The sequence below is a fragment of the Protopterus annectens genome, chromosome 8.part1 (genome assembly GCF_019279795.1).
Source record: "Protopterus annectens isolate FY-2018-M chromosome 8.part1, PAN1.0, whole genome shotgun sequence".
NCBI classification, from domain to species: domain Eukaryota; kingdom Metazoa; phylum Chordata; order Ceratodontiformes; family Protopteridae; genus Protopterus; species Protopterus annectens.
The window spans coordinates 373,869,065-373,887,829 of NC_056742.1; the positions used below are offsets into that span (position 1 = coordinate 373,869,065).

Here is an 18,765-nt window from a genome sequence, read left to right on the forward strand (position 1 = left end):
TATATATATATATATTTTTTTTTTTTTTTCAGGGCAAAATAAAGTAGATTCTCAAAGGTGGAACAAGTTTGCTAACAATGATTTCTCGTATTATCATTCAGACAATCCATAATTCACTTCATGCTTACCTGTTGTATTTCTTTCCTTCTCATTTTATCTTTCCCACATCCATCCTCTATCCTGTCCTTGCAAGTGTTGTTTTGAATCAATATCTTCAGCCAACACCTTCCGAGGCCATTATTAATCTCCCTTTCCTTAATTTCAGAGTCACTCTGTTCAGTTTACTGATATTTATGCCCCCTTCCAATTTGTTGCTATGTGTTTTTTTTTATCCCTCTCACTATTAGGATAATCTGGGTCCTTATACATTCATTCATCCTCTCCTCATGCATATTCAACACAAAAATACAAAACTTCACACATTTTCATAGCCTTGGTGCTCCAAAATCACGCTCTGCCCTATCATTGTATAGTTATTCACAATCCCATAGCATGTATGTCAAACCCACAGTCTTTGCTCCACATCTTCAGCGTTTTTTTATACTCATTTTGCCTTCTCTGTTCATCTTTGTTTGAGTTTGAACAAGCCGAAACAAAAACGCCAAAAGCTATGCTGTCATGAGATGCCTAAACAAGTACTAATCCACAGAAATAGCTATTAATCCTCAGAAATAGCTATAAAAATGAAGCGAAGTTGCCCATAAAATCCAACGTTTATTAAAAACCAAAAAGAGATGAAAGTTAAGCACTTTCACCCGTTTCAACAGGGGCTTCATCAGAACTCATTTTTAAAAAAACAAACAGTTACAATTTAAATAAACATTTTGGCGCCAAAAGGTCGCTATTTAAAGGTACATATCCATAGAACATGAACCTCATTCTAAGTGCAAAAATCAAGACATAAGCACAATCCAACAGGCAAATAAAGCAACAAAAACTGCATTCTCCAAGTTTTGTGATTAAGGGGCGGTCTGTTAAAATCAATAAATGAAAATTTAAAAAATATTTTACTTTTTGATCTGTTTACAAACTATCCTAATGTTGCTAATACTGATTTAGTTTATGCAACAATGGTCTAATGGAAATAAAATCATTGAGTCCTGGGGATGTAGATGATTCGGTATACAGTTGCCACCACATTTCCTTATAGGATAGCAACCCTTTAAAATCACCCCCCTTCGAATCAATATTAATAGTGTCTAAAACGTAAACTTAAATTTGTGTTTGTCCCCCCATTTTTTATATGCCTATATAATGCATTTTTTTCCTCTTTCTTTCTTATGCTATACATATGGGCGTAAATACGCTTATGAAACTGCTTTTTGGTTTTACCTATATAAAAACCTGAACAAACAGAACACTTGGCTAAATATATAATAAATTTAGACCTACAGTTAGCTTGTCGGAACCTAATATAAGACCTATTGATGTTATCTAGTGTTATGCCCTCTCCTTCAAATATGGTGTAACACAAATTGCAACTACCACATTTGTGAGTATGTTTAGGAGAGGGAATGTTGTGTGTAGGACCCCTTTCCAAATATTTCTTTATATTGGGTCCCATTTTGTTAACAAAAATAGGATGTGGCCCTACAATATCTACTACATCATGGTCTGCTAAAATGATATTCCAATTAGTTTTCAAGATACCTTTGATCTTAACAACAAGTGGGCCATATTCCAAAACACAAGCTCTACTGAAATTGTTTTCTGTACCAGAATGAATTTCACTGTGTATAGTAATAATGTCAGGTTTATTAAAATTATAACCTAACAATGGTATATATTTATTTCCCCATTCATCTATAGTCTGCTTACTCACTTTAGCCATCATATTAATGTCATACCCTCTATCCTTGAAAAGGGATGTAATGTAGGCTACTCCCTTCAACGTATCCGAATGGGATGAAGTCATCCTGAGAGCTCTTATTAGCTGTCCTTTATATATGTTTGTTAGTAATTTTTTAGGATGATTTCTTGAATATTCCAAGTAACTATTTGAGAAAGTATTTTTCCTAAATATTCTAGACAGTAGTCCTTTTTCACCTTGGTAAACAAATGTATCTAAGTAGGCTATACCTTCCTGGCTCATGGAATGTGTAAATTTCAAATAGTCACTGCTGAGATGGATATAGTCCAAAAACACACACGCACACACACACACACACACACACACACACACACACACACACACACACACACACACACACCTGTCTCTAAGATGTAGTCTGAGCTGCATGCATTTTTTAAACACTAGCATTTTTTTTTTTTTTTTAGCCAATTGGAAATAAATGATGTGCCTCCCTTTCTAGACACAAGTTCATGTTTACTTTCAATCATACTAATCTCATTTAATTTTGCCATGCCTCCAAGTGTCACTTCTCTACCACATGATGGGGTTTCTTCCCCTCTCTGTTTCTATTTCCATTATTGTATAAACTATAGTTCTTACTGTTTCATTGTTTTTAACACCTTTATTAATTTGTGTTTCCATTTTTAACAATGAGAAAGGTACGCACACATTAACAGAAAAGACAACCAACAGTATTCTCATTATTTTCATGTGTGTACACAGTTTCTTTTTAACAATCACTATTCACTCCAACATTGATACATTGATCAGTTTCTGCCTTTCCTTAAATTTCTCTCCTCTTCTCTTCCTGCATATTATTCAGCATGTACTATTCCTACAAATTTCATTTATTTCTATAGAATTCAGTCCTTCCCTTTTCTAAAGATCCCGCCTCTGTTTTTTTATCTCCTGTACAATATTCAATTACAGTTGCTTTAGATTTTGATTTCCATTTTCTAGTGATTGTATTTTCGGCACCCAATAGCATTAAACTTATTAAGGTCTTACTATGTCTCAGCAATTCATATCCTATTATCCTATGTGCCAGCTCAAAAGAATTATTTAGTTATAACCATTTGTTCCTCCATCATTTCTGACAAAGTACTCTGCAGGAAATTTTAAAATCTGCCAACTCAACCAACCCCCCCCCCCCCCACCACCACCACCAAAAAACATTTTTTTCAATTACTTATTTCTTTTCCTTCACACCTACAGCATTTCTATCTATCTGAGGAAAATTTCTCTGAAGTCTACTTGCTATACAAAAATATCTATGCAAACACTTCCAAGCAAAAATCTTAAACATTATGGACTTTGTCGCATACATGGAAGCCATGCAGATGTCCTTGCATTGCTCCTTTCTAAATTGATTTCCAGTCTATATTCCCAATCTTTTTAACCTCCTTGTGATTGGTTCTTTTATATGCCCTACTAACTATCCCATTGGAACAGTAGCTTGTGTTCTAGATTATGAATTCCTTTTTTTGATTTACAGGTTGGCAATTCCTGTGCTAGAAAGCATGCCTCCTATGCCAGTGGTGCAGAGGTCACCTCCTTTGCCACCTTCTATGCCAGTGGTGCAGAAGTTGCCTCCCGTGCCAGTGGTGCAGAGGTCACCTGCTATGTCAGTGGTGCAGACGTCACCTCCTATGTCAGTGGTGCAGAGATCACCTCCTATTTCAGTGGTGCAGAGGTCACTTCCTTTGCCAGTGGTGCAGAGGTTGCCTCCTGTGTCAGTGGTGCAGAGGTCATGTGTTCTCCTGTGTGTTTGCTTACTACCTCCACTAATTGTCCTCCATTTTGTCAAATTTAGTTGAGATCTACTGTGTTGTTTTTGCTTGCAGTTTTGTTGCCTGTTTTATGGTCTTGTGTTTGCAAATTCTTATTGTATGTATTTCCTAATTTTTAGATTTTCTTGTATGCTATCTATCCTTTTGCATTGTTCTGTGTTGTTACTTCCTGCTTGTGTCTTATTCTGAACCAGAAAATACATGAAGAGAAGGAATAAAAAGTAAAAAAAAATTCCAAACTCATTGTACGAATGTATATCTAGTTTAGTTCACGTTTGTATCTATAAAGCTGTGTGCCTCTTGCTGGTTTGTTCACTCTTCCCTTCTCTCTGCATCATCCTGTTAAAATGGAGTATCCCTTTTTTACATACTCATCCACCTGATATGCTCACTGACTGGGATATAATTCATGGGGGTTGTCACCCTAGTTGTTCATTTCTCCCAGCTTCACTAATGAATCATTTCTTCTCCAACCCTTCCTCCCATTTGGTCATATCCCTACCTTGTCTATACCTGGATGCTTTGGATCTTCTAATGCAATTTTCCTAATTCCATCTTTCTCTTTCTGTCTTCTTCCAATAATCATTCCTTCTACTTTATCTTGGATCATTAGCCCTTCTTTGCCTAGCCCCCTGCCCGATATATCCACATAGTCCTTAGTTTCATTGTCTCTGAGCTACTGTGGCACATTGGTCCTCAACCACCCCAGCCTTTCAGCTGCCAGACACCTTAAATTAATTTTATTACTATGTTGGCCATCTCTTTTGACTCTTTCATCTGATATTTTACTTTCCCCTTAACCTTGTCAGGATTCTTCAAACACTTCAAAATGGCTTGTTATATTGAAACTCTTTGCTGAAACCTGTTTGTTTCATTTTAGGGACTCCTTGTTTGATCACCCTATTCCTCAGTTCAGATTTCCCATTTCTCTCCAGAATCTCTAGAAGCATTTTAATGGATTCTTTTTGTGATTTCTTTCACAACATTTTTGACACTTATTAGCTCCCTTTCTCTGCAGAGAACTTGTCTGGAAGAAACTCTACCTTCTCTAACATGCTACATGTTTGTAAGTGATAATGTTCACTGAGCCCTGCAACTTCAACCACTTTTTCAACATTTAATATTAAAACATAGTTGTCCATACTGTTAGCACAAAGAAAGTCTAACAAGAAAAACTATATTACTTTATTCAGTACTCATACATGTTGGCTGCAAATGGCCAGGAGTCCTCTCTATTGCTTGTTTTTGAGTTCCCAAAAAGTCTTATTTTACAGTTCATTTTCTAGGCTTGCTCATACGTCCATCAATTCTTGTCATGCAGCCCTGTAAACTGGTCCATGTTTTGCTAACTTGATCTTTTTACACATTTTGTTTTGGGGAATACAGACACCACTCTTTCATGCACAGCTCAGTCAAGCCCCCTGTGGTCAGTGAAGTCCACACATTTGTTAGCTTCTCACCCACCTGCTGCTGACTATGTGCATATGGGTCTTTGTCAGTGTCTACAGCATTCTCCTTTGCAGTCCACATTTCCTTGTAGCTGTTAGGGTTCCTGTTTGTCACTGGAAGACTGCTGATTCAGATATTCCTGGTTTCCCCCTTTTGTGTTGCCACTTACCTGGCCTTTGTGGAAGCATTTTGTGGTATTCCTGGTCCCTGTTTAATACCTTGTCCTTTTTGCAGTCCTGTGGACAGTCTGAAAATGAGACTAATACATTTTGTGTATGGGGTGGGGGATTGGGGATGGTGATGGTAAGCAAGCCCCACAAAAAATACTCTTTTGTTTGACCCCACTAGCTCATAAATTGAGCATCTGAAATACACACATTCTAAGAGTGCTCATACACAAGAAGTAATTTACAAACTCTTGTGACGTGGCTAGTATGATGTGACATTGTACAACCACATGTAGTGAATACATACAAGACATACAAATTGGTATCACAGACTTATATTTTTCCACAGCTTTTCTGGTTCTTTTCATACTGAACAATATATTCTCTCAACAACACACACTGTGTTCAGTTTTGTGCTCTCCTACTTAAAACTCCTAAGGAACTACTCGTAAATATTCACACGTTAAACAACACACATACTGTGAAAATAAGAACAAATACATTTTAGACATATTTGCAGCATTTCTGCTCCTCTGCTGTGAGCTTGCTACATGTTCCATCCTTCAAAAATGTAATTGCAATAGTTTAAATTAAGTTTGACGGAGTTTCTAAATAGCCATCTTAATTGGAAGTTATTTCATGTTTCGAATCTGTGGGCTTAAGCCTGTTAATACTTCAGACTCATTATAGGATTTCTAGTTACAGTATTACAGGAGAAACATTTAAACAGCTTAATAAAAATGAACACAGTATTCAGCAAAATGCCTAAGTCCAAATAGCAAGCATGTTTAAATGCTAGCTGCTGAAAAAGTCAATTACTGGAGAACATTGGAAGAAACAGGTCAGTGTAACTCATACATTCCACTTTTAAAATCATGTTTTATGTCCAACACATATCATCCTAAAAAGAATTAATTTGTTCATGTTGTATAAATGCACCTTTCATATAAGTGTCATGATTGTTGGCTTAAGTTTTATTTAAATGTATTTTATTAATTTAAGGTAGGTAGGATGGCTACTTCAACAGGACTCAGGGACCTATTTCAGCTATGACCTTGCTAAATAATAAAAATGAAACAATGCACAATGATCATGTATACATTGTCTGTAGTGAACACCTCTAAATATTACAGTGTAGCTGCATTGGATATCTGCCAGTGTGTATCTAAAGAGATGTAACCTAGTAGTAATTTAAAATAATTTCAAGGAATGTAATCTAAAAGAGCACAGTTCCAAGTTCCCAGGTTTCAAAAACAAGTTCCATGATTTGTACTTTCCTTCAAGGCACAATGACCACTGAAGTAACCTGTTTGGATGTAGGTGGTATGACGGAAGGCCCCCATGTGGAAGTACAGGGTGCAACCCCCTGCAAAAAATGTTACTTTACAAATTATACTTTTGACATTATAGAAATTAAAAAATGATGATCCTCAAATTTTCAGCAGAGAGATGAGAAATGCAAAGAGAAATTATTTTATGCACAAGGTGTTAATGAGGTAAGGGGGCGTTATGCTAATTCTTTTCAGAATGGAAGTATTTAACTTGAAAATCGACTGGAATTTTGTAGGCAGCCAGTAAATTATGTAGTGTTTGAGTCTTCTTTTATAACCCCTGCAAATAGTTTTTTATCTACTTTTGCTGTTATTTGTGGTCCAGTATAAGTTTCACAGATATGGATGTTGAAAACTTCTGTTCTGAGACCTAAACTAAACAGTAAACTGACAACAGTATTGTATTTAAGAGTTTACTGAGTGTACGTGTGTGTGTGTGTGTGTGTGTGTGTGTGTGTGTGTGTGTGTGTGTGTGTGTGTGTGTGTGTGTGTGTGTGTGTGCGTGTATGCGTGTGTGTGTGTGTGTGTGTGTGTGTGTGTGTGTGTGTGTGTGTGTGTGTGTGTGTGTGTGTGTGTGTGTTTGTGCATGCATGCAGGTGGGTGCACATGTGTGCATGTGTGTGTGTGTGTGTGTGTGTGTGTGTGTGTGTGTGTGTGTGTGTGTGTGTGTGCGTGTGTGTGTGCGTGTGTGCGTGTGTGTGTGCATATTTATTTGCTGGGGTACATCTTTTATGATGTTTTAGAAATACACTCTATGAGCTGACCACAGTCCTTAGTAATTCCACTCAGTCGGGGAGGTCTGATGGAAATCTAAACATAATGACAAAAAACAGTGTATCTATTAGAGCTCCCTTTTTGCCTTTTTTATTTGCTGAAAGTTCACTTTAGGTGAAGAGTGTTTTAATGTGGTTAAAAACTTGAAGGTTCAGTTTGCCTTGCAACAGCTTTATTTCAACCTTCTTTTACCTATTTCTTTTACTGTATATGCTTTTCTGCTATCCAGGCCTGTTGCTAGGTATTAAACCATAATTTACAACATTATGTAGCGTACTCCTTTTGATCTTTACATGAGCTGTGTAAGCAAACAGTAAAGCATATTGTTTTGTTAGTAGCACATTTTTTAAGTTTTTTTTGGCTTTAATATCTGGATTTAACCACTTTACAATGGTATGCATGCTGATAATGTTCTTCTAACTTCTTTAGCCTTAGTAAAGAAAGTACAGCAAAAGCCAGTACATATTACCTTCTTTATTACAATGCGTACATTCTCCATTACTCATTACTTCTGTAATTCTGAAACTAAAGTCTTAATGAAAATGAAGTGCTTAAGGAAAACACACCGGGGCCTTAAAAGAACTAATAAAGGCTTCTTCAAAATGTTCAGGCATTATTATCTCGTTTGTTTACTACACTTCAAAATGATGTGCCTTCAATTATTTGGGAGAAGCTACAAAATCTAATGGAGGTACAACTGATCTCTTAAATGGCTCTCCAAAACTTTGTGCCATCAGCTCTCTGTTTGCAATACATACAAATGAAGTACTCTGAAATGTTTTACAGATGCTGACAAGCATAACAGGCCATCATCTGCAATATTATGTCTTCTTCAAGCTCTCTAGACATTATCTTCTTAGCTGTTTACTCCATCTGAAAATGATATGGCTTGAATTAGTGTGGGCAAACTACAAAATAACATAGATTAATTAAGTCATAATGAATCATGTTTACAAAGGAAATGGAAATGTTTGTTCATAAAGGCTGGAAGGCTTTTATTTAACAATTTAATGTCCTGGACAGCTTGTTGTAAATCTGAATCTATGCGTATGGGTATGCATATGTGTGTGTGTGTGTGTGTGTGTGTGTGTGTGTGTGTGTGTGTGTGTGTGTGTGTGTGTAGTTGTATTTTTTTATCTTATGAATGAAAAAATAATGCAAATACAGTAGTAATACATAGAGGAAGAACTGAACAATTTATAACATAAGAAATTGAAATGAGGCCTAGAAGTAAAAAACAGACACCACCAAAGGTTTTCTGAATGCAGGTCTGCTCGCTGCACAGAGGGAAGAAGTCTTGACTAAAATCCAGCAAGTCTATATTTGAGCAATGACTCTGCACCCAAGGAGACAGATCAAGTTGGAATGAACTACATTTTGTAGACACTGCTATCGGGGGGGGTGTACTGAATGGATGCCTAGGTCTGTAGCCCTACTCAAACTATGGGAAATACAGCCACACTTTGTCTGCAGGCAAGTTTTAACACTGACATCATTGGGTGAGATTGTGTGTGCAATATAAAAAAAGCCTTAGTGTCCTATCAGGATAGTATCATATTAGAATGCCTTGGGCTCTTCCTTGCCCCCTCCCAAAAAATTACTCAGTGCTATCCCAACCTTCAAAGGCACTGGTCCAGAGAGAAAGCCAGATAATATGAGAAGTCTTTTCTATGGTTAATGAGTAGGATCTCAAGGGCATGTAAAATGGCATATTGTTAGAAGAAATAGCAAAAAAAAAATTCCATACAAATATGGATTACTTATTTAAACTCCACAGAAAATTATAAACATGATAACAGAAATGAATGACATCAAAAAGAAATGGCCCACACCAGAAAAGTACTGACCTCACAAAGAAATATAAGTTTAAAAGCTCAGACAAATGAAAAATAAATCATTAGAAGGTATAATTAATTCTATCCTCAAATAAATACCCAGCCAAAACAGGTTCCAAATTGGCTATCAGAAAAATAGACTAAATAACTAAGTAAACAAAACAGCATAACATAATACATGAAGAATCCACACTTAACTAAACAATAATTACATTTCAAGAATACTACCATTATGTGAAATGCATACACTGGGCATCACAGCTAAAACAGTAATTAAAAACAACAGTTAAAAACACATAGCTAAGACATCCAGCAGCTATCACACAAAAGTTCCCCAGAAAGTACTTTGCATCTGCTATCGTCTTCAGAATTTATCTATATTTTTCTCCATTTTTTATTGACCCTATGCAAAGATATGCCAGGTATTGGGGCACCTAGATATGAGCATGACTCTTAATGCATGCTGCTCCAGAAACCTGACTCGCAACATCTTCCTCTCCAGTAAACCCACCACCATATCTATTTATATCATAAATTTACCATGAACAGCAGAAGAAAAGCCTAATGGCATAAAAATAAATTCCAACAAATAGAAAAGAGCCCTTTTTAACAAAAAAATATATATTAGTATAATTTACACATGTTCTATATACCTGATTGTATATATTTTTATCTGAAAGAATACAAAAAGAAAGCTCAAAAATCATATTCCTCACCCCCCAAAGAAATAAATAATTAAACAAGCAAACAACAGACACAAAAATACAGCAAAAAATAAGTCATGTCTCAGTGCAGTTAAAACAAAATTCAAACAATAAAAAATTAATTAAAAGTTAATTAACAAATCAAGAAAAAATAAAACAGCCAAAGTTACTGTCAAAAGTTACTCAGTATCCTAAAACCACTTGCTGGTGCTTATATATTTTAAAAGAACTGCAAACTAAAAGTAAGAAGTATAGTTGTTGACTTAATATCTCTATTTATTGGAGTACATTTAAAAAGGCAACGTATTCAAGTATTCCTCTGGGATGTTATAGCAAAAAAAGAGAGTAAAGTACTAGAAAGTATTAAATACTTTGGGGAAAAAAATAAGTAAAGAACAAAAGGTAAAATAAGCAGAACACATGGGTTGAAATGTGACTCATCAGGTATAAGAAATTTGTAAATGTGTAATATTTTTTTTTATTTCACATTTGTTAACCGGGTTAGTCCAACTGAGTTTGCAAACAAACCCATTTTCAGTGGAGACACGAGGGGAAAAGCCCCAGCAAACATAAGTAAAGATAAAGTGACAATATACAAATATTAAATAACAATCACAATGCAAAATAATTGTAAAAAAGAAGTTTATTAACTATTTGCATTGCATTGATAGTAGGCAACCCCTTTTCAGTGGAGATCCAAGGGGAAAGAGCCCCAGCAAACATAAGCAAAGATAAACATACAGGACAAAAACTATTAAAAATAACAATGCAAGTACAAAATTAATTATAAAGAAAAAAACAAAAGAAAAGATTATGAACAACATGGGTTGCACTGATAGCAGTGGTCTAAATTTACTAGATATGAGAGTAAAAACAAAAAGATAATCATTGTTCAAAAGAAGGACAATGTATAGACATTGATAGAAAGTGGGGGGGAAAGATAAATAGTGTGGAGAATGGGAGGGGGCTATAGTAGGGCTATAGTAGTAGAGCTGAAGGTTTAGGAGGTTAGTTTAAGCAGAAGTTACTAACAGAGAAAGAAAGTTAGGAGATGCAATAGGTTATACAGTAGGTAAGACTAAGACTACATGTGGTCAAGGCAATGGCATAATTTCAAGTTTAGTAAGTGGGATTTAAGCTCTTTTTTAAAACAGGGAAAGGAAAGGTTGGATCTAATATGGAGAGGGAGTTTGTTCCAATTTAGTGAGACAGAATGTTTATAAAGTAGTTTGCCAATATTCTTTGTGGGTTTATAAACTGAGAGAAGATGCTGATCAGCACTCCGTAGAGGCCGGGGGGAGAGTAGAGAGTAACATGGGAGGCAAGAGCAGGGCAGGCAGAGTGGTTGTTGAGTATGGAAAAGGTAGTCTGGAGTTGTGATTGTAGGAGAAGGTGCAGAAATTCCAGTCACTGAAGTTTGTTTAGTGAGAGTCAGTGATGTGAAGAGAGTGGTTGGTTTAGAATAAATCTGGAAAATTTTGTTGTATGTTTGTTCCAGTTTCTGCATTGAGGTAGTTTGGATATTGGTTAGGATAGGGGAAGGATATAGAAGTCTAGGTAAGAGAAATGCCTGTGCAAGAGTGCATTTAGTGGCAGTAGTGAGGAAGTTTTTGTTCCTATAAAGTAGTCCAAGTTTTTGGTGGGTTTTTATGATGGCCTGTTGTATGTGCAAGTCAAATTTTACTCAATCATCAATTATTACCCCAAGGAGTTTGGTGTGTGAGGCAGGGGAGATATTAGTGCAATCTAGGGAGGAAAGAGAAAAAATGGATTTAAGGTGAGAGACTGTCTGAGGTAGGAAGAGAAGGATTTGAGTTTTCTTAGGGTTGAGGATTGGTTGATTGTTTCTGAGCCATTTTTCAACAGAGATAAAAGAATTCTGTGTTAGTGTGTGTCGTTCAAAGGTAGTATTGGAGATAGATAAGAGAGTAGAGTCATCTGCATATGGTTTTACAGATGAGAGACTGCAGGATGAATGTAGGTTGTTGAAAAGGAGTGGTCCAAGTATGGAGCCTTGGGGTACTCCTGTCTGAACAGCAAGGAAGGGTGAGAAAGCCTGCTGCCATCTAACAGCTTGTTTTCTACCAGTAAGGTAGGATTGGAACCGGCCAAGAGTAGAAGGAGAGAGGTTTAGGTTTGAGAGTTTGTTAAGAAGGATGGGATGAGACACAGTGTCAAAGGCTTAAGAGAGATCAAGGAATAGACAGGAGATGAGGAGGTTGTTGTCCCAGCCGAGGTACTGTCTTTAGGGTGGAAACCATGTTGCGAGGGAGTGAGGAGATTTTCGTAAATGAGATAGGACAGTAGCTGAGTAAGTATACAGTTTTCAAGGATCTTAGAGAGCAGTGAGAGAATAGTGATTGGTCTATAGTTAAAGGGTTCAACAAAGTTGCCACCTTTGTGCAGAGGAGTGGTATAGAAGGATTTCCATATTTCTGGTATGATAGATTCCTGAATGGAGTGGTTGATTTAGATAGATACATGGTATGCAATAGAGTCAGTTGCAACTTTCAGAAATTGAGGGGGAAGTTTATCAGTAGAGGGAGAGCATAGTTTTAGTTTAAGAAGCAGGGATTTGATATATTTAGTAGAAACAGGTCACAAGGTAAAAGGCTGAGAGACAGAGGAGCATAGAGGTTTAGGGGGAGGTGAGGGTGACGCAGAAGAGTTGGGATGAGCAGAGTTACCAGAGGGTAGGAGTTCAGAGATGCTGTCTATGAAGTGTTTGTTGAGTAAGTCTGCAGTTTCAGAGGGACAGTGGTAGGGGAAAAGGTTAGGGATGGTAGGAGAACCAGTGTGGAGCAGGGAGTTGATAGTACTCCAGAATTTTTGGGGGTCATTTGGGTGAGAGCTTTGAAATTTAGTGAAATTTTGGTGTTTATCCAAAATAATATGTTTTTTACATGATTTCTGAGTTGCTTATAACCTTGGAGAAAGGTGGGAGTTTTAGTGGTTTGCCATTTTTTCCATAAAGCATCTCTTTCATGCATTAAAGCATGAGTAGCTTTGGAGAGCCAGGGTGCGAAATTAGAATTGTTTCTGATTTTGCGTGTTGGGGCGAGAGAGTTTAGGACATCAAGGAAAATGTGGATGCATTTTGTAACAGCATCATTGAGCGGGAGAGTTTTTAGGAAAGACAAGTTGATGACAGAGAGTCTCTAGTTAAAGGTTTCAGGGGAAAAGTTAGTCAGTTTCCTGCAATCTCTGTAGAGATGGGGCTTAGAGAGATGAGGAGAGTGCCTTAAGATAGAGATGGGAGAATGGTCACTAATAGAGTCAGGAAAGGTAGAAGGATTACAATAGTTGCTTGGAGAGTTGGTCAAGATCCAGTCAACTGTTTAACCAGTAGCATTTTTACTGTAGTGGGTAGGGGTAGTGATCAGTTGTGAGAATCCATACAGGTTTATGAAATGTTGGGGTGAGTCACCAATAAGGGAGTTTCAATCTATAATAACATCTCCAAGAATGATGGTTTCATAGAGGATGGAGGTGTTTATCCAGGAGAGTATATGTTCAAGGATAGGGATTGTTTTACTTGGGGGCTATAGATAGAGGCAGTAGTAAACTTCCTATAGTTATTCATGTGGCAGTCTAGGAGCAGTAGTTCAGCCGAGGAGAAACTAGCCAGGGTAATGTCTAGAGGTGTTAGCGTCAGTGAGACAGAGTACAAGATAGCCACCTCACCACCTTTTTTGGGTGTCCTATCAGACCTATAGATATTATATTATGCTGGGAGAAAAATCAGAGGAATTGATACAAGGTTTTAGCCAGGTTTCCAAAAGAGCCAGGATGGGAGGCTTGCGTTGGGCCAACCATGCGTGAAGTTCGGACATTTTGTTGTTTAGGCCTTGGATGTTCATTGCAGAGATAGAGAGATGTTTGAGGCTGGAGATATTTGAGGATGTTTCTAGGGTAACAGCATATGAAGGTGGAGGGGGAGAGGAGAGAGGGGAGGGACCAGGATTAGGATGGATGTCACCAGAAACCAGAAGAACAAAGACAAGATGGAAAAGGTGAGGAGAGTCAGTAAGGGGAATCGGGTACTTGAGTTTGGGCTTAGGAGTAAGAGTGGGGTAGGCCATGAGTTTAAATTTAAGACATTGAAAGGGGGAGAGACAGAAAAGAGAGGAGGCAACAGTCAGTGGAGGTTGGCTATATGTTGGAAGACGTCTGGGAAAGGTGGTGGAAGAGGGGAAGATATAGAGCTCAGTGTGGTAGGAAGTGCTTAGGGCTAGTGAGATTAAAAGTAGGAAAAATAGCAGTAAGGATAGTGCTGTGTGATGGAAAAAGGAGGGGACGAGTTATAGGGAAAATATAAAGTAATATATTAGGGAGGGTGGTGGCTAGAAATAAGCGGTGTGAAGGAACGAACAGTATTGAGGTGTGGAAATAGTGAGTATCTGAGGAGATAGTAGGTGTGCTAGGGAGCGAAAGAGTTAAGCGTGAAGGAGGCAAGCCACAGTGGAGGCAGCCCAAGGTGGGTGGGGAAAAGGGGAAGATTGGTGACAAGGTGGGAAGAGTGAAAGGGTGAGAGCACACATTATGGTGGTGGGAGGGGGCTGTGGGAGTGACCAGACAACAAGGTGGAAGTGTAAATTTGAGGATACTTGGGGTGGGTGGAATTTGGGGGTGGGGGTAACCAAAGCGAGCCCGAGTGGAGCAGGAAGAACCACACCACACCACAAATAAGTTGAATGTAAGGGCCTAAAACTTGCACTCAGCATTTTAATTTTACTTACTTTTAGCAGGAAAGACAGACCAACAGTATACAATTTTGAGATTTTTATCAGGGTTACTTGTTCAAATGTCAGACAGATAAGTAAAACTTTCAAACAGGAATCTATGTCTGAGTGCTAGAAAGCCACAAAGGTACAGGGTATATCTGTAAAACTTAGGGTCAGTGAGACAAATGTATGAATTAGTTAAAAACAAACACCGCTGAGCAAAACAATGGAGGATTGCAGTCTCATTTAAATCACAAGTAGCTCCTAAATCCAATAGCCAATGATGTAAATAATCCAAGTGCAGGCGAGGTATGTAAAAAGCAGGTTTATTAATAAAAAGAGGTGAGCGCTTTCGCATGAGCTTCTTCAGACCTATACAACTAAACTGTCTGTAAACATCAGTTTAAAAAGCCAAAATGGCGCCAAAATCCTGTCCATTATTTAAAGGTACATGGCTCATTAAAAATATCATGTAAAAAAGTCATATAAAATTCCTATACACCATCATAAAACAGTACGGCATTTCAAAACAAAGCCATTCATATTCATATCCATTATTGGAATAAATGAATCAAAAGTATGTGTGACAGATGGGGAATTTTTAATAACATAACTATCAAAACATTGACAGAGCATCTATGCATATAAAGGTTCAAAAAGACCCTACTGGCCACAAAGTAAAAAAACTCTTCATAGCCTCTTAACATCTTTTGGGCAATAACCTTCTTGATTTCAGCAAAGGTCGCAGGGGAACCCTTCCATTGAGACCTGGGGTGATATCTGCCCTAAACTTAATAATCCAATGGATTTCCCTGGTCTCTGTATAATTGTTAGTGTCCCCTCTCCTGTATGTCCTTGAGATCTGTTCCAAGATCCTGAACTTAAAACGATGCTCTTGACCTTTGTCATTAGTATGTTTGGATAGTGCATTATGTGTAGTACCTCTCCTTGTGTGGTATACATGCTCACGAATCCTATCCCTCAGTGTCCTATTGGTCTTGCCTACATAGTAGGCTGGACAGACTGTGCAGCAGGCTAGGTAAACTACATCTCTGGACATACAATTGCCCCTCGTCCTGATGTAGTAAATACCCGAACCATATGGATATCGGAAGACAGGGTCGGTTTCTATATATGAACAAAAATTGCATTTGTCGCATGTGGTCATGTAGGGACCCAACAAAGCAGGTGGATCATTATGGACCCTTGGGTAGCAGAGCAAACTCTTTAAGTTCTTTTTATTCCGGTAAACGAATCTAGGTCGAGTACCTGTAAGGCTCTTAATAGTTGGGTCAACTGATAAAACGTGCCAATGCTTAGAAAAAATATCTTTAAGTGTACCTACATCCCTGGTGTAAAAAATGGGAAATGCAATTCCATTGTCCATATTTGAACCGCCCTCTTGGCTATCCAAGCCACTTAGATATCTCCAGAGGGATGGCGGGCATTGCAGATCTGAGGATAGACAGAGCGAAACCATATTTCTCAGATGGTGCTGTTGAAATATACGCGGGAGAGGCCAGTGATGGCTTGGATAGCCAAGAGGGTGGTTCAAATATGGACAATGGAATTGCATTTCCCATTTTTTACACCAGGGATGTAGGTACACTTAAAGATATTTTTTCTAAGCATTGGCACGTTTTATCAGTTGACCCAACTATTAAGAGCCTTACAGGTACTCGACCTAGATTCGTTTACCGGAATAAAAAGAACTTAAAGAGTTTGCTCTGCTACCCAAGGGTCCATAATGATCCACCTGCTTTGTTGGGTCCCTACATGACCACATGCGACAAATGCAATTTTTGTTCATATATAGAAACCGACCCTGTCTTCCGATATCCATATGGTTCGGGTATTTACTACATCAGGACGAGGGGCAATTGTATGTCCAGAGATGTAGTTTACCTAGCCTGCTGCACAGTCTGTCCAGCCTCCTATGTAGGCAAGACCAATAGGACACTGAGGGATAGGATTCGTGAGCATGTATACCACACAAGGAGAGGTACTACACATAATGCACTATCCAAACATACTAATGACAAAGGTCAAGAGCATCGTTTTAAGTTCAGGATCTTGGAACAGATCTCAAGGACATACAGGAGAGGGGACATTAACAATTATACAGAGACCAGGGAAATCCATTGGATTATTAAGTTTAGGGCAGATATCACCCCAGGTCTCAATGGAAGGGTTCCCCGCGACCTTTGCTGAAATCAAGAAGGTTATTGCCCAAAAGATGTTAAGAGGCTATGAAGAGTTTTTTACTTTGTGGCCAGTAGGGTCTTTTTGAACCTTTATATGCATAGATGCTCTGTCAATGTTTTGATAGTTATGTTATTAAAAAAATTCCCCCCCCCCCCCCCCATCTGTCACACATACTTTTGATTCATTTATTCCAATAATGGATATGAATATGAATGGCTTTGTTTTGAAATGCCGTACTGTTTTATGATGGTGTATAGGAATTTTATATGACTTTTTTACATGATATTTTTAATGAGCCATGTACCTTTAAATAATGGACAGGATTTTGGCGCCATTTTGGCTTTTTAAACTGATGTTTACAGACAGTTTAGTTGTATAGGTCTGAAGAAGCTCATGCGAAAGCGCTCACCTCTTTTTATTAATAAACCTGCTTTTTACATACCTCGCCTGCACTTGGATTATTTACATCATTGGCTATTGGATTTAGGAGCTACTTGTGATTTAAATGAGACTGCAATCCTCCATTGTTTTGCTCAGCGGTGTTTGTTTTTAACTATTTATCTTTGAGCTTGTTGTTCCGTTGAGCATTCACTCCACTGGTCCTCTTTATTCATTATAAATGTATGAATTAGTTTACTTTAGTTACAGGGGAAGGAGGCAAAAAAAATAAAGCAGAAAGAGCCCTATGACTGACCAAAATGGTGACTCATTTTGTTACACAGCACAGTAAAAGAGAGCTTAATAAATGTATGTTTGTAACCTACACTGATTGTTGGGACAGAAACATTTTTCATTGTTAGAGACTGTGGTGGCCAACTGCAATCCCTTAGACACCGTTTTGCAGGAGCTTCAGTACGCTAGTGTAGGTAAATGTAGAGTTTGAACTGTTTAATTGTTGGGAGAGAAAAAGTTTTTGTTGTTAGAGACTGTGGTGGCCAGTTGCAATCCCATAGACACCATTTTGAAGGAGCTGCAGTACACTAGTGTAAGTAAATTTTGAGTTTGAACTGTTTAATTGTTGGGAGAGAAAAGCTTTTTGTTGTTAGAGACTGTGGTGGCCAATTTCAATTCCATAGACACCGTTTTGCAGGAGCTGCAGTACACTAGTGTAGGTAAATGTAGAGTTTGAACTGTTTAATTGTTGGGAGAGAAAAAGTTTTTGTTGATAGAGACTGTGGTGGAAAATTGCAATCCCATAGACACCATTTTGCAGGAGTTGCAGTACCCCAGTGTAGGTAAACGTAGAGTTTGAACTGTGAGTCAGTCCAGGTTAGCCAAGGAGGGAGAGACAGGGAATCCTAAGCACCTAAGTTTGAAAATGGTTTTATAACTTGTTGCATTACAACTGATGCAACTTGTTCCCTCCCAGTAACTGTCCCTGCAGTATGAGATTTCATGCAGCTCTGGCACCTGTATGTGTACATATATATATATATATATATATATATATATATATATATATATATATATATATAGATCTACTACTACATCCAAGCTCGCACTACAGTGGAGAAAAGGGCATGTTGGGCAAGTGTTTACTTACCCTGGGAAAAACTCACCATTCAAGTTTTCAAGGTTTCGCAATTTTCATCTTGCAAAAATAAGTTTCCATCCATAGATAGATAGATATATATATATATATATATATATATATATATATATATATATATATATATATAGGGGTCTACAGCTAATCTTCAAAAACTAATTTCTTCAAAGATTAGAAAGCAGACACCCAGTTTCATGGAAGTGCACTTAACCAAAAATGCACTTTCGCAAAAGTTGGTTAACCAACTCACGTCAGTTACACGGTACAGTGGGGATAAGAAAATATATCCTTTTCCCTACTGTAGTGTGATCTTGGAGTTCGAACATCTTTACACATCCCCTAACTAAGAAGAATTATAAATTTGAAGGATTTGCAAACTGTCGGA

The 18,765-nt window shown here is 37.7% G+C and overlaps 1 protein-coding gene and 1 long non-coding RNA gene across 2 annotated transcripts in view; both read left to right on the plus strand.

Annotated features, from left to right (window-relative positions):
* Positions 1-18,765, plus strand: part of ABCC12 (ATP binding cassette subfamily C member 12) — a 1,155,696-nt gene that overhangs the window by 900,993 nt on the left and 235,938 nt on the right. The window lies entirely within an intron of this gene.
* Positions 5,514-16,401, plus strand: LOC122810365. Its single transcript, XR_006366089.1, has 3 exons — positions 5,514-5,523; positions 14,296-14,298; positions 16,042-16,401. It is a non-coding gene; the product is annotated as an uncharacterized LOC122810365 (long non-coding RNA).